General features: G+C 38.9%; 1 long non-coding RNA gene across 2 annotated transcripts in view; it reads right to left on the bottom strand.

Moving 5' to 3' along the window:
* LOC132401585 (uncharacterized) overlaps positions 1-13,032 on the bottom strand; it is a 198,090-nt gene that overhangs the window by 142,086 nt on the left and 42,972 nt on the right. The window lies entirely within an intron of this gene.

Raw genomic sequence — 13,032 nt, 5'->3', positions numbered from 1 at the left:
AACAAACTGTGCAAATACAAAAGAGAATATAAATAATTAAGTACATGGGCAATAAATATCAAGAATAAGGATGAATTTACTTGAAAGTGAGTCCATAGATGTTGGAGTGAGTGAATTTGAGTTATGGTATCACCTTTGATTCAAAAGTCTGATGTTTGATGAGCAATAACTGTTTCTGAACCTAGTAGTGTGGGTCCTGGGGCTCCTGTACTTCTTTCCTGATGGCAGCAGTGAGAAGAGAGCATGACCTGGTGGTGGGCGTCCTCGATAATGACTATTGCTTTCCTGTGACAGTGCTCCTTGTAGATGTGCTCAATGATGGGGAGAGCTTTATGCGTGATGAACTGGGTCAAATCTACTTTTTTTTTCTAGGCGCTTTCATCCAAGGGCATTGGTGTTTCCATACCAGGCCAGAATAAAAACAGTTAATATGCTCTCCACCAGTGTCTTTGCTGAATCTTCACAAACTTCTAAGAAAGTAAAGGCTCTGTTGAGCTTTCTTCATGAAAGGCACTTCCATGCTAGACCCAGACAGATCAGCTGAAATTATAATGCTGAGGAATTTAGTTGCTGATCCTCTCCACCTCTGATCCCCTGATGAGGACTCGCTTATGGTCCTCTGCTTTCCTCCTCCTGTAGTCAATAATCAGCTCTTCGGTTTTGCCGACATTGAGTGACAGGTTATTGTTGTGGCACCATTCCCAGCCAGATTTTCAATCTCCCTCTTACATACTGATTCATCACTACCTTAACATGCCAGTGCAGTGGAAACTATAGTTAGCTCTCCCACTCTGATTGTCTCTCAGTTCATACTGTGTTGCAGAACACCTGTCTCCACTCACTGGAGCTGCAAACAACCCTTTGTAGAAAAGCAGATTGTATTTAAGTATCACAGGCATGCTTTAAGTGAAATTGGCCTCTCAGGGTAGTGACATAATGATGAGATTAGAAGCTACAGAAAGCATTCTTAGTGCAGTCTGCTCACACCAATTATGTAACTAAGCAGGCAGCACAAAGTTACTGTGTTGTCTGCAGCAGAAGCAATGGGGATGAGGGTTAATCATGCATTGCAATTATCAAGTCTGCTTTCAGGAACCTTCCAAGTAAACCCTCCTAAGGGAATTTTCTTTGCAATAAATAATTGAGTCTATAAGAAATGTATTTAACAGCAATCAAGCAGCTGTTATATGGACAAACAGTCTCTTAGAGCAAAGACTTCAGGTGTAGCAGCAATCTTAACTTGTGGCAGCATATGTTTCTGTCAGTATCACCTGCTCAGGATATTGCTGCCATTTTTAAACGGAGGCTATAGACAAAAGCCTAGGCCCTTCTTTAATCTTTTTCACTAGGAGTTTCCACCTCCTTAGCACCATTACAATGTCTCCCAATGTCTTGTAACAATTGTATGTGAGACATACTAGATAAAACTCACAGACCATTTAATTGTTTATGTCTCGTTTAGTAAGATTTATTTTTAAGAAGTTATTGATTGCTTATTGGTCAGGTTGTAATGTTTATAGTGTAATATCTTTTGAATTGTACAATTGCATTCAATTGTATTCATTGTGGAAAGGGTGAAACCTCGTCCTGTTGGCTCCAAAGACTTTCTAGAAAAAATACAAGACAGGGATTTTCTTTATTTTGTTTGGCATTTGAAGCCCAGAAAAGAATACTGGATGCAAAACATTAAATGTTTTATGTAACTTAAGTGGTGGATATGGGGAGTTGGTGAGGGGGCGGGGGGTTGGAACTGGTCTTTTCAGTCACCTCCTAAATGGGATCATAAACCATATTTTTTTTATTGGGTGCTTTTAATTGTCATTTGAAGTACCTTTAAATTGGATGGAAATGTAATATTGCTGTTGAAATGAAGCAACTGTGTGCAATTGTTACTGAATTATCTGTAAAACTGAAGAATTTAAACTCTCAGTAAAATGCAAAATACTGCAATGCTGTAAATCTGAAATAAAAGTATGAAAAACTAGAAACTGACTGCAGATGAATCAATGCTAGAGCAAAAATAACCTCTAGATTCAGTGGGATGAGCCTCAGTCTGCCAGCCCCACAACGAAAAGAAAAATCCCAACACTTTTTGATGTTTGACATACTTGTTCAGATATTTGAGCCTTTAGGACTCCATTCACTAATTTTCACCAGGTTAAATAAAATATATAACAGATATTGAGCCACTTCCATTTTCTCTATTTTTCCCACATCTCCTTAAAATGCTAATCATTGCTATGGTGATGATTCCTCAGATCAACGCAGTGAATGTCTATAGTCTCTGTGACCACACTCTGTCACATCACACCTCACCTTTGTCCTTACTCAACGTCCAACCAATTTCAGGGAAAACCTCCAAATAAAAATCAGGTCAATTTTTCTTGTTCAGAATATCTGATGTCTCAGTAGCTCCTAATTGGAGCTTTAATGAGGTCAATTATCTCAGACCAGAACAAATCTAACAAGTCTTTCTGTGTACTTTATGTACTGGAGTCTGTTTCTTTGTTGTGGAAACAATTTAGGATCTTTTGCTGTTTATAATCTGTATTTGCATATTTAAATGAAGGTAACTCAGCTGGTACCATTAATTAAATCCCAATACCTCCAAAGAACCAAAACTGCCATGAATCAATGTGAACAAGTGAGTGTCATCCATTTTCTAAAATGCTTCTGATTTTTAATTGATCTCTAGCTTCTGTACTCCATGAAGTCTCTACAGAACAATGACAGTAATTGGATTTCTAATGATATTCAAAGAGCTGCTAGAATTATACTGGCTTTCAGTATCAGATGAGCTTTTGTCAAGTAAGAAATGGAAAATTGTGTCATAGCAATTTAAATTTAAGTGGATAATGTCAGAACGTTCTGTCATTATAGTCACTGTGACTGTTTTGCTTTACATCTAATTTTATTTTGTACATATTTAAACCCAGCTTAATTAAATTTGGCCTAAAATCATTTAAAAAAGGTTGAAATCTCAGGACTTCCTAGATCCCTGATGTAAATATCACTTCTGAGCTGCAGGAAACAAAGGAGCCTAATCTCACCTAAATCCTTAAATTCCTATAATGTTGGCCTGATATTCAATCTACAATGCCTCCACCTCAATATCCCAACACACACACATACGGATTGAATCTCAGAAAGTGATGGGTCAGAGTACAGGAAAGAAACAGAGGGTCTAGTGATATGGTGTCATAACAACATCTCCCTCAATGTCATTATCTTCAGGAAGAGGAGCAGTGCACATACTTCTTTACATCAACCATGCTGAGGGTGACCTTCAAGTTCCTTGAAGTAAACATCACCAGCGGTCACTCCTGGTCCAACCACACAGACTCCAAAGCCAAGACAACGGAAGATTTCTATCTATCCAGATGCATCACGGCTTGGAATCGCAACTACTCTGTTCATGACTGCACAAAACTGCAGAGAGTTGTGGACACAACTCAGCAGATGATGAAAAACCAGCCTCCACTCTCATGGACTCTTCTCACTGCCTTGGTAAAGCAGCCAACCTAATCAAAGATCCCATTCCCCTGGGACATCCTTTCTTCTCCCGTCCTACTGGGAGAATGTACCTGAAAGAATGTACCACCAGGTTCAAGTATATCTTCTATCCCATTGGTATAGGTCTATTGAATGTGCCCTAGTGCAATAAGATTGACTTTTGACTTCATAATCTCCCTTTGTACTGTCTGACACATTATTTCTGCCTGCAAAGCATTTTCTCTGTAACAAAAATAATTCATATTACATTCTCTTATTGTTTCCCCTTGTTCGACCTCAATACTTTGCTGTAATGAAATGTTCTGTGTGAATGACGTGCAAAATAAAGCTTTTCATTGTACCTCAGCACATGTGACAATGATAAACCACTTTACCAATTTACCCCCAAGAAGCAAAGGAATGACAAGCACAGGGTACATTTTTAAAGGTGTCTGAGCAGTTAAGGACTGAGCCAACACTTGAGAGAGGGACAGAAATGGATATTCATAAAGTAGGTAAAAGGCAGTAACCCTTAATGGATGAGAGAGTGTTGCAGGCCCAAATTTTAGAATGCAACAGTGCTACAATACTGTGTGATGGAAGAGAACTCCACTTGGGAAGTTCAGATCATATGTGTGAATTGGCTGTGCCAGAGAGTGCAGAGAGAAATAGTGCACACAATAAAACTGGCAAAGGGTCTTCAAACTGAAATGTTAATTCTGCTCCCTTCACAGATGCTGCCTGACTTGATGAGTGTTTCCGCATTTACTTCTTTCTTTGTGTTTCAGATTTTCAGCAACTGAAGTTTTGTTTTTGATATTTTTCACACAAAAGCTCAGCCGGTGTGCATTTCATTTACTTGGTTTATTTATCTGCTCTGACTATTTTATTCTGTACAAGCGAGCAGGTGGAAAAAGCTGGAGGGGATGTAATTTTACATAAGTCAGGTCACAGTGACATCATTAAAACATAGCTACAATTTCCACCTAGCAGTGTGAAAGCCAATCCTTCCATATTAATCTAACAAGCAAATGGATCAGAGCGAGAAGAGTTATAGAAAAATACGTAGATTTTCTTTAACTTGGTTTTTAGGAGAAACAGAAGCCTTCTCTTGGGTACCATTGTTACATATACAAGAGGTGAAAGGGAAAAGAATCCCTTCAATTAATTCACTTTTTCATAGAAGAGCGCCAGAATTCCTTCTTTTCTGACCCCCTGCTTCCTTCTACAATGTATTAAGTTCTCTAAGTCAATCTCACTGTTAGATAATTACTTCCTAATCATTTATCTTGAGAAAAACTTTGCTTTTAGTTTATCTCGGAGCATTGGTCTAAGGTTTAGTGATCCCATATGTGGAGTAGTGTGAAACAAGGATATCCTTCCATCCAGGGAGTTCAGAGAAGATTCATCAGACCAGCTGCTGATACAAGTATTCGTCATCTTCAGAAAGACTGAATAGACTTGTCCTTTATTCTCTAGAGTTTACAAAAGCGAAATGAGATCCCATTGCTTTGTAGAGTGTTATATCTCAGAAACAGACTCTTCGTCCCAACTTCTCCATGTTGACTAGGATCCCTACTCCAGATAATCCCATGTGGACCGCATCCCTCTAAACTTTTCCTATCCACCTACCTGTCCAAATGCTGTAATTTTAACTCTCTGCACTACTTCCTCTTGAAGCTTGCTCCACAGACTCAGTACCCTCGGAATGAACAACTCACCCTTCACATCCCCTTTAAATCTTTCCTTTCTCACCTTAAATCTATGTCTGTTAATTTTGGATCCCTCTATCTTGGGAAAAATAAACTATGACAATGTACCCAATTTATGCCTCTCATTATTTTATAAACTTCTATAACATCACCACCCTTCCAAAGATCCATTCGGCCCATCAAATCTGTTCTGCCATTCTGTCATAGCTGATTTATTATCCCTCTTAACCCATTCCCCTGTCTTCTCCCATAACCTTTGAAGCCCTTAATAATCAAAAAACTACCAACCTCAGCTTTAAATAAACCCAATGACATATCTCCACAGCCAACTATGGCAATGGATTCCACAGCTACAACACTCTCTGGCTAAAGAAATTCCTCCTCATATCTAGTCTAAAGGGACATCCCTCTATTCTGAGACTATACCTCTGCTACATTCCTCCGCTATAGGAAGCGTCCTCTCCACATCCACTTTATCTAAGCCCTTCAATATTCAATAGGTTTCAGAGAACCCCCTTCATTCTTCTAAACTCCAGTGAATACAGGCCAAGAGCCATCAAATGCTCCTCACACACCCATTCCCTGTAGGCTCTCTATTCCCTAGGGCTCTGCCATTCACTGTCTACGTCTTGGTCTGTTTAACTTTCCAAATGCATCAAGTTGCACTGGTCTGAGTTAAGTTCCATCAGCATTTGTTTGCACACCATCTCTATTAAATTTCCACACCTTTTCTTAGACTTAATAGTGAGGTGCCTGGGAGATGTTTTCACAGGCTGGGGAATCTGAATGGAAGATTCACAGTCTCAGATAAAGAGATAAATTATTTACCACTGGGATGAGAACTTTCATCAGCCAAAGGGTCGGGGAGCATCAGTCTTTGAATTCATTAAATAGGAATTTGTTCAATTTTGGATATTAAAAGAATCAAGGGATAGGGAAACAGCATAAGAAAATAGCACTAAGGTAGAAAATCAAATCTATTCTTGAACAGATGAGCTCTTTTGAAGAGGCAAATGGATTACTTCAACGATCAAGTTTTGTGTTTTCGTTTCAACACACCCGTGTAGAGCTTCACACTAATGTACATCAGAACTTCTACACAAAATGCTTCTTCTATTAATTTTAATTTGTTCACAGGTATGGCCAATGTCTTTGGGGCAATTAAGCTGACAATGTAGAGTTACATTATAATTGATTAAACAGTTAATGCTAAAAGACTCAGATCACTCCCATTATATGAACAACTAAATGAATCTCATTCTATTAACAAATAGAAGGGAAATAATTTCTTAACTGTAAATCTGGAAGTTATTTCCCTGGAAGCATTTCCCTCTTGACGAGCAGCTTTTGAAGTGACATAACGTCTATTTATTACAGAAGCATAATCAGGTTTTATTATTTCTGTCGTGTCATTGTTGTTTTGCAACAGCACTACAGTACAAGGCATAAAAAATGAATTTAAATTACAAAAATTAATAAATAAATACATAGTGTGAAAGAAGAATTGCGAGGTAGTGTTGATGGTTCATGGATCATTCAGAAATCTGAAAGCATAGGGTAAGAAGCTGTTCCTAAAATATATGATGTGGTTCTTCAGGCTCCTGTACCTCATCCCCGACTGTAGTAATGTGTAGAGGTCATGCCCTGATTGGTGAGGGTCCTTAATACTGGATCATGAGGCACTGCCTTTTGAAGATGTCCTTGATAGCTGGAAAGTTTGTTTCCTGTAGCAGAGTTTTCTGAGTCTGCAACACTTTTTAATTTTCCGAATGCTCTGCCTTTTTCTGGCACCTTCTCCCTTCTATTTCAATCTTGAAGAACGGTCTCTGCCTGAGACATTGGCTGTTTATTCATTTCCATAGATGCTTCTGACTTGCTGAGATCCCCCAGCATTTTGAATATGTTGCTTTGGACTTCCTGCATCTGCAGACTTTCTCATGTTTATACTTCAACGTTCTGTCTACTTTAGGTTTCAAAAGGGCTTATTTGGAATCTTTCATATATTATAGATCTTAATATATAAAACAATGAAAAGATCAGTGTGTAACTTTGTTGAAATTAGGAATGACAGTGCTAGGAAATGCAGGAAGATTGAGAAGAAGTGATACAAGCTTCCTACTACAATTTTAAAAGGATTGAGGTAACAGTGACCATGGTTGGCTGTGTTCACATGTCATTATACTTGAAAAGGCCATTCATGAAGGATATACAATCTCTGACTTATAAACAGAGCTTACTAAGCAAAGAAGGAGTAATGAAGAGGGGAGCTTTGACTACTTTGTGTGATTATGTGCAGATGACGATGAATACCTTAAAATATGCATGAGCATAGCTATTTTCTAGAAAACTATTACGTGACCTCTGGATCTACAATTTCCATTCATTGTAATTTGACTATAATAAGTCATTTGGGAAAATCAGATTGGCAAATAAAGTCTCCTCAGATCGCTCATAGATTCCTCTGTCCATATCTGTGCAGTGGTAGTCTTGCCCAAGGGAAAAGAGAACATCTGAAGGCTGCTTTCTGAAGAAATGGTTACTGTGGGAGTGGATGATCTATTTTCTTGAGCTCTTTTGGGTGATTCAGACACACGTCACTTCTACTGCTGAGCTGGAGATTAATACAGTCTTGTAAAGCTGAGCCTGAGGTACTTGTTGTTCCATTTCTGCAGCACCTAAAAATCTATGTGGCTTGTATGGTCTCCTTGGATCTGAGTGTGTGACCAAGTCCTGGCTGTTCCATACTTGGAAGAAGGCATTGCTTCAGTGGTCTTCATTGCTTCCTTCCTGCTTGAGATAGACTCCTTTAATTAGACTGGTTCTTTTGGTGAATCTGCTTTGAAAGCCTGCTAATACATTGATGTGGTGGCAACAGGATTTATCAATTGTCTAGCTGAAGAAAGCTTGGAGAGGGCTGGAACCTCTGACACTACTCCTGATTCCGTCTCAGCCATCTACACATGTCCTTTAAAGTGTGAACTGTTGTATTCCTGTCAGTAATACTGATGTTAATTGGACTAAATATTAGGGGCTATGTCCAGAGCACTGTGGCAAACATATGCAGTTATCCAGAATGGGTTTTTACGTAGGTTTCCTGTTTAATGTGTCACGCTGAAGTTTGAGCTCATGACCTAGGCAAAGCTGAGCCTTACAACTCTGCAAACTCAGGGACAGTCATAAACTAAGACTGTAATATGAAAGCATAGTGATGATAGAAGGTAAGAATTAGAGTGGAAAAAATAGCACTATTGTAAACTATAAACATGAAGATGATCAAAGTTTAATTTCCCTTGAATTCAGGTCATATTTGGAGTTTATCTTAAGGCAATAAGATTGTATCGTATCAGTGAACATTCCATGTAGCAGTGCAGAAACAAACAGAAGAGGTAGCTGAGTTAAAAAGCCTCTTACAACTGGACTCAGTTTGCTTCAAGACTGAATTGGCCTGCTCTACGCTCAAACTTATCATCAGAGCCTAGCTTCAAGAGGAAACGGGTGAGTAATTGTAGGAGGAAATATTGCTGGCCATCATGGAAAGAATGGAGATGTGGGACTATTTGGATGGAGCTTCAAAATTATCTACACCGTGTTGTAAATTCAGTAACTCTGCATTTTAAAAAGTTTACAAAATATTAGATTAAATAAATAGCTTCAATGCTTTTTACAGATTTCCAAATTATGTGAACAGGTAATTCTATTCGGGGTGGCTTGGTAGCAGAGCAGTTAGAACATTGCTTTATCATGTCAGAGATCACCGATTGGTATTCATTTTCTTCTGCTGTCTGTATGGAGAATGTACATCCTCCCCGTGACTGTGTAAGTTTCCTCCGGATACTCTAGTTTTCTTCCTTATTCCTAAAGATGTATGGTTAGGGTTAGGGTTATGGCTAAAGAGTTGTGAGCTGGGAGCATGGCAGCATTTGCATTTGTGGGCTGCCCCCAGCACAATCCTCCGACTGTGTTTTGATCATAGATGCAAAACGATGCATTCACTGTATGTTTTGATGTATATCTGACAAATGAAGTTAATCTTTTCTTTCTCAGAAGTCCCTATTGATTTTGAATGAGGAACTAGTTCAATATTTGTAGAACATTTAAAAACCGGAAATTGTTGAAGAAGATAGGGTAGTAAAGAGAGCTTTTGGCACATTGACCTTTATAAATCAGAGTATAAGAGTTGGAATGTTATGGTGAGGCTGTATAAGGCATTGGTGAGGCCAAATTTGGAGTATTGTGTACAGTTTTGGTCACCAAATTACAGGAGGATATTAATAACATTGAAAGAGTGCAGAGAAGGTTTACAAGGATGCTGCCAGGACTTGAGAAACTGAGTTGCAGAGAAAGGTTGAATAGGTTAGGACTTTATTCCCTGAAGCATAGAAGAATGAGGGGAGATTTGATAGAGGTGTATAAAATTATGATGGGTATAGATAAAGTGAATGCAAGCAGGTTTTTTCCACTGAGGCTAGGGGAAAAAAAAAAACCAGAGGACATGGCTTAAGGGTGAAGGGGGAAAGTTTAAAGGAACATTGGGGGGAGGGGGCTTCTTCACACAGAGAGTAGTGGGAGTGTGGAATGAGCTGTCAGATGAAGTTATAAATGCAGGCTCACTTTTAACATTTAAGAAAAACTTGAACAGGTACATGGATGAGAGGTCTATGGAGGGATATGGTCCAGATGCAGGTCAGTGGGACTAGGCAGAAAAATGGTTCAGCACAGCCAAGAAGGGTCAAAAGGCCTGTTTCTGTGCTGTAATGTTCTATGGTTCTATGGTTCTAAGATACCAGGATTACCAAACCTCTAGGTTGATTGACCCAATGATTGTCAATATTCTCCTAAAAGGCAATAAGAAAAAGATTGTTACATCAAATTTCAAATGGTCAAATATTCTTGCAAACATATTGTAAAATAAGTTCTGTCTGCAATCCAATTTTTACTGGAGAACTAAATGCAAATAACTACTTAGCAAAAAGAACACTGGAGGCAGTTACTGTGAAATGTTTCTTGTGTGAATTTTGCAAATAGGTCTGCATACTTTGAATGTGTAAACAGAATAGATGGAGAAAGGCAACCATCCAAATCATGACTGTGATTTCAAACCAGTTGGTGTTTTTACTTTACTGAACTCAGTTTGTTGCTGTTAAGAACAGGAAAGTGGACTCTCAGCATTTATGACACTATTGGAATGTTTTCCTTTTCATTTATTTGAACTACTTTCTTTCTTTCAAGGAGATAAATACCAATGTTCATCAAAGAAAATGTTAATGTAATACCATACACTTAGCCTGGGAAAGGATCATAATCACCTACTACTGAAACATACTTCACATCACTTACAAGCGTGGTAACTTTCAGTTAAGTATATTCAAGGGAGGCAGAAACTTTTCCAATTCCTCTTCTCCCGAACTTGGCTCCACCAATTCATTCATTTAGCTCTCAAATATGAAATGTATTATTGCACAATGAGCTGTCAGAATCTGAATGCATTGTGATGGCTTCGGATTCAATAGTGCTCTTTAAATAGAAGTCTGCATGGATTTGGAGGAGGAAAGGAGGGGTGTGACCAAATGGATTGTTCTTTGAACGAATTGGCATAATGTAAGGGGGTGAATGCCCTTCTTCTAATATGTGGTATTCTATGATTCTAATATATTCTATTTGTTCAAAAATATCTTTCCTAGGGATTGTAAAATGAGTCTTATTCTTCTAGCTTTGATAGCTAGTAAAGATTGCTGTACTTAGGTGCTTTCACATTTCACTTCATATATCAAAGCCCTTTGTATGAAGAATGACTTCAGTGGATGGTTCTGCCTAACACCAACATGAAGTACCTTCAGATTCCCCTGAGAGAAAGCCATATCCAACACAAGTACCAAAAATAAGAAAAATACATGCAACTTATGAAGACACTTATATCACAAAAAAAGGAAAGCTTAACAATCTGCATTCAGGGCAGAAATATCATCAATGTGCAATTGCAAAATTTTGAATGCCTTGCTTTGTCCAGCGAGAAAGTATTTCAGGATATATATTGTATCCATTTCTCTAACGTTAAATTGGACCTTTGAAACTTTGAGTTGGCCAAATATCCTGAGCTCCTGCACTGAAGCTTTGAAATACATAGAGCAGGTGAAGCTAATGTTAGGAAATCAAGCTGGTGGTGTTGGAGCTTTATGAATTATTTAAGATAGTGGAACTTTGACATCAAAGATTCTTGACAGCAAAATTAAAATACTGTATGCTGGTCTGTATTTTTTTTTCAGATCTGCTGTTAATTCATCAGCTATTGATTTGAAAGAAGTCATGTCTTCATAAAGCTGTTGTTGATTGTGTCGTCTCAGAAAAAAATATGTTCAGCTCAGTAAAGTAGCCTGACTAAAAAAGACTGCGATGAACCCTCTGCACCAAAGATATACTGTAACATATTAGAAATAGAAACAAAACATGATGGAAAAACTCACCAGGACAGGCAATATCTATGAGAAAATAATGTTTCGGGTTGAATGAAATCAAAATTTTAAGTTGATCTTCAAAAGTGGAGAAAGATAAGTGAAAATGGGAACGTTCGGCAGGTCCGGGATTTAGAGTTCTGCAATTTTTCTTCTAACATGTTGTGACAGGCTATGTTCAGAGTCAGACTGCTGCTTAAAGCAAGTAATATTTCTGGTACCATCTAATATAAACAGAGAAGTTTAAACCTTCTTTCAGGCTTCTTTGAGGACACAGGATAAGGATGAGTGGACATGAATGTGAATTTGGCCAGCAGCTCTCAGGGATCTGTGATGGTTGTAATTAATTTCATTCCCCTCAGTTGTTCTTTTAGAGCTGTAAGACCATAAGTTCATGAGAATTCCACCATCTCCACAGCATCTCCACTTTCTCAAAACCCTATTTACCTAAGCAAGCTGTCACAGGAAACTGAATGCTGATAATCAACCCAAATAATCAGGCCTGAGACCAGGCTACAGCTAGGCTTTCCAGAAATGCCCCACTCTCAGGCTTAAAAATGAGCCTGGAGAAAATCTTACCACTAAGCATTTCTCTACTTTCTCTCCCCTGCCCCCCCCCCACTCCACTTTCCACAGGACTCACTCCCTCTGTGATTGTCATGGTCTGGTCCGTTAACTACTCATTTCAATTAATTTCCTTTTCCTCGTGTTCCATCGGGGCCCTTGATTAGGGCACCTGATCCTCATTCGAAGCAGCAGCATAAAAACTCCGGCTTACGGCCACTCACTGCTGGTTTGTCACCATAGCCAGTACAGCTATGCTTGTGCTGGGGCAGCCAAGAATCGTGGACTCTTAAGTTGTTCTGGTGCCTGTGGCCTCTTAGTGACTTCAGTCGTTTTCATGTCCAGCTGAGTTGTTGGCCATTTTGCTGTTACTCTGAGTTAAGATGCGAATTCTGTCATTTTTACGTTCAGCTGAGGTTTGCTGACCAATTGTTGCCACTCCGAGCCACCAAAAATAAGGGACCGTCTCCGTGAGCTTCTCTGTGTCTAGATACAAATGGACTGTCATTGTTTAGTGTCTGTGATCTCATTTCCAGCTGAGTAGGTCCAGCCATTTGCCACTACTCTGAGTTGGGAATTCTGTCTCTTCGTTTCCAGCTAAGTGATTGCTGGCTGTTTGCCACTTCATCAGCTACTCCATGTCAAGATTCATATTGTCAGTCTTTGGTTGGTTTAGTCGTCTCATTCCCAGCTGAGTAGGTCCAGCCGTTTGCTGCTATTTCGAGTTGCGAATTCTGTCTCTTCATGTCTAGCTGATGATTGCTGGCCATTTGCCACTCCTCCAAGCCAAGATATGAATTCTCTGTCTTTGTTTG

This window comes from Hypanus sabinus, chromosome 11 (genome assembly GCF_030144855.1).
Source record: "Hypanus sabinus isolate sHypSab1 chromosome 11, sHypSab1.hap1, whole genome shotgun sequence".
NCBI classification, from domain to species: domain Eukaryota; kingdom Metazoa; phylum Chordata; class Chondrichthyes; order Myliobatiformes; family Dasyatidae; genus Hypanus; species Hypanus sabinus.
This window is presented reverse-complemented; position numbering and strand designations above follow the sequence as displayed.